General features: G+C 41.7%; 1 pseudogene; it reads left to right on the forward strand.

Annotated features, from left to right (window-relative positions):
* The first annotated feature begins 200 nt into the window (after positions 1–200).
* Positions 201–1941, forward strand: LOC132169519 (cationic amino acid transporter 1 pseudogene; annotated as a pseudogene).
* Positions 1942–2872: the final 931 nt, after the last annotated feature.

Genomic DNA, 2872 nt, shown 5'->3' on the forward strand with positions numbered 1-2872 from the left:
AAATGAACTAATTTTACTTTCATGGGAGTCTTAAGCTCATTCATATTCAACTGGGTTTTCATCGTTTTTTTCACCACTGATCTGACATCCTCATAACTCTCATGTGAGTCCATAATTTTGTGCAGAGATTCAACAAAAGTACGTAGTAGTCTCTGCAAATTTACTGTTAAATTTCTTGTAATTCTTTTTTCAGGGCAACAATGGTGACGAGCATTGAAGGTGGTGGTGATGGAGATGGCAATGGGGTCAGGAAGAGAGGCTACACATTGAGCAAGCAAGATTTCTTGCTGGAGGAGTAATTCCAGAGCTGGGGGAACTATGTCACGGCATTGGAAAGCACCAAAACCAGGCTGAAAATGCCCTCTAACCCGCTCCCTCGACTGTCTGGAGTTACAAGATATGCATGCTCGCAGCCAGCATGAGATGAAGAAAACCCTGAATTGGTGGGACCTTATTTGGTTCGGGATCGGCGCCGTTGTGGGCGCTGGAATCTTTGTCCTCACCGGCGAGGCGGCGAGGAACGACTCCAGCCCTGTGGTGATGATTTCGTACCTCATATCCAGTGTATTGGCACTGCTCTCGGTGCTGTGCTACACCGAGTTCGCGGTCGAACTCCGGGTGGCTGGAGGGTCTTTTTGCCTATCTTAGAGTGGAGCTCGATGACTTCATAGCTTACATTGCTGCTGGAAACATTCTTTTTGAGTATATTGTAGGTGGTGCTGTGTGGCAAGATCCTGGACTTCATATTTTGCTACATTGTGCAACCACAAACCTAATGATTTTCGCATAAATGTCTCCTCCCTTGCTGAAGGTCACAACCATTTGGATCCAATTGCCCTTGTTGTCTCAATTGCAATCTCTTTCGGTACCTGCCTAAGCATGAAGGGGTCCTCAAGATTCAACTCCATTGCAACCATCATCCATATGATCATCTTGATATTCATCTTTGCCGCAGGCCTTTCTAAGGCCAACCCTGCCAATTTTGAAAACTACATGCCTTATGGCATTCATGGCATTCTGAAAGCTTCGGCGGTGCTCTTCTTTGCCTACATTGGATTCGACGGAGTGGCGACCTTGGGGGAAGAGATCAAGAACCCGGTGGGGATATCCTGATCGGCCTAATCAGTTCAATGTTGATCACCGTAGTACTTTATTGCCTTCTAGCAGTCACATGCGGCCATTCAACCAAGTTGACGCTGATGCACCATTCACCATTGCATTCCCAGCTGTAGGGATGAATTGGGCAAATTACATTGTTGCATTGGGAGCATTGAAAGGCATGACCACGGTTCTACTAGCTAACATCATAGCTCAAGCACGATATTTCACTCATATTGCACGTACCCACATGGTGCCACCGATTCTTGCTCTCATCAATGAGAAAACTGGAACACCAATGAATGCCACAATCATTATGACTATTCCCAACTTCATTGTTGCGTTCTTTACAAGCCTTGATGTGTTGTCACTTGTCAAACATTCTTTCCGTCTCTACACTGTTTATCTATCTTTTCTCTTGTCGCAGTTGCCCAAATCGTGAGACGATACTATGTTACGGGCGAGACATCAAACGCCGACCGAAACAAGCTTATCGTGTTCTTGGTGTTGATTATCGGATCCTCAATCTGTTCAGCTGCATTTTGGGCAGCTAGTAGGAATTGTTGGTTTTGGTACGTACCAACGGTAACGGAATGGTTTTTATCCACGTTGGGGCTACAATTGACAGTGAAGAAAGCAAGGAAGCCTAAGATGTGGGGAGTGCCATTGCTTCTTTGGTTGCCATCAGCTTGCATTGCAATCAATGTCTTCATCATGGGTTCAATTGATGGGGCATCAGTTGTGAGATTCGCTTTACGGACATTCCTTTTGCTCCTCTACTATCTGTTTGTGGCGCTACATACTTCATATGATGCAGCTAAGGAAAGCAAAAGAGAACATTGAGGCGGGGATTACTAACTAGCACAGCAGATTTTAGTTGAAAAGCGTCCATGTTGCTTTCATGTACATAAGGTTAGAACTTATATTCATGAGACAGTACATTTCATTTGCAATTTGAACTCCTCCTATGCCTAAAGCCAGTTGTAGAGATTAGTAATGGTTCAACCTGGTTACTTGGCATTTTATCCTTTAGTTCGCTAAAGATTTGAGTTTTCTTTTTTACTGTTTTCCTTTTCTTTTTTCCTGTTTTCTCTGCCAAGTCTAGATCCTTCCGTATGCCATAAGTTGATGGTTCTCGATCTAAATTACAAGTGATAAATTTTGGGTTTAGGTTCAAACGATCAAGAGAATGATTGGTAGTAATTGTATAAGCTTCCATTATAGCCGTTAGACGAGTTAATAGGAATTGTGATGTCATTAGGGTTTAGAGATATTTTGGTTATTGTTCTATTTCTCTAAACCTATGTATATAAGATGTGTTGAGGTAAGCTACTTAACAAGAACAGAGTAACGCGTTTCCACCTTTTATGTCTTAAGTCATTCAAGCAAACTACAGCAATAACAAAGCACATTCTGTGTTTGTTTGAGTTTACGATTTCAAACCATGCAATTTAAAAATGACAATTTTAAAACATATTAGTAGTTTAGCCTTTAAGGTTGTGCATTTCTAAAAACACACCCACTTGCCTGTAATTTAAATTAAAAAATGTAAATTTTTCTACATTTTCATGGAATTAGTTTAAAATCGCACTTTTGGTATACATAATTGCGAACTCTGCACTTAGAGGGAGCAAATTAACTTAACTGATAAAGTTTGTTATGGTCGGACATAGATCACATTGCATTTATGTAGAAACCATGAGAACCCACCATGCGACCCATGGCACATTGCCCACCAATCACTCAAAATGTCAATTTACCAAACTGAAAAATA

The sequence above is a fragment of the Corylus avellana genome, chromosome 1 (genome assembly GCF_965113065.1).
Source record: "Corylus avellana chromosome 1, dhCorAvel1.hap1.2, whole genome shotgun sequence".
In the NCBI taxonomy this organism is placed as follows: Eukaryota; Viridiplantae; Streptophyta; class Magnoliopsida; order Fagales; family Betulaceae; genus Corylus; species Corylus avellana.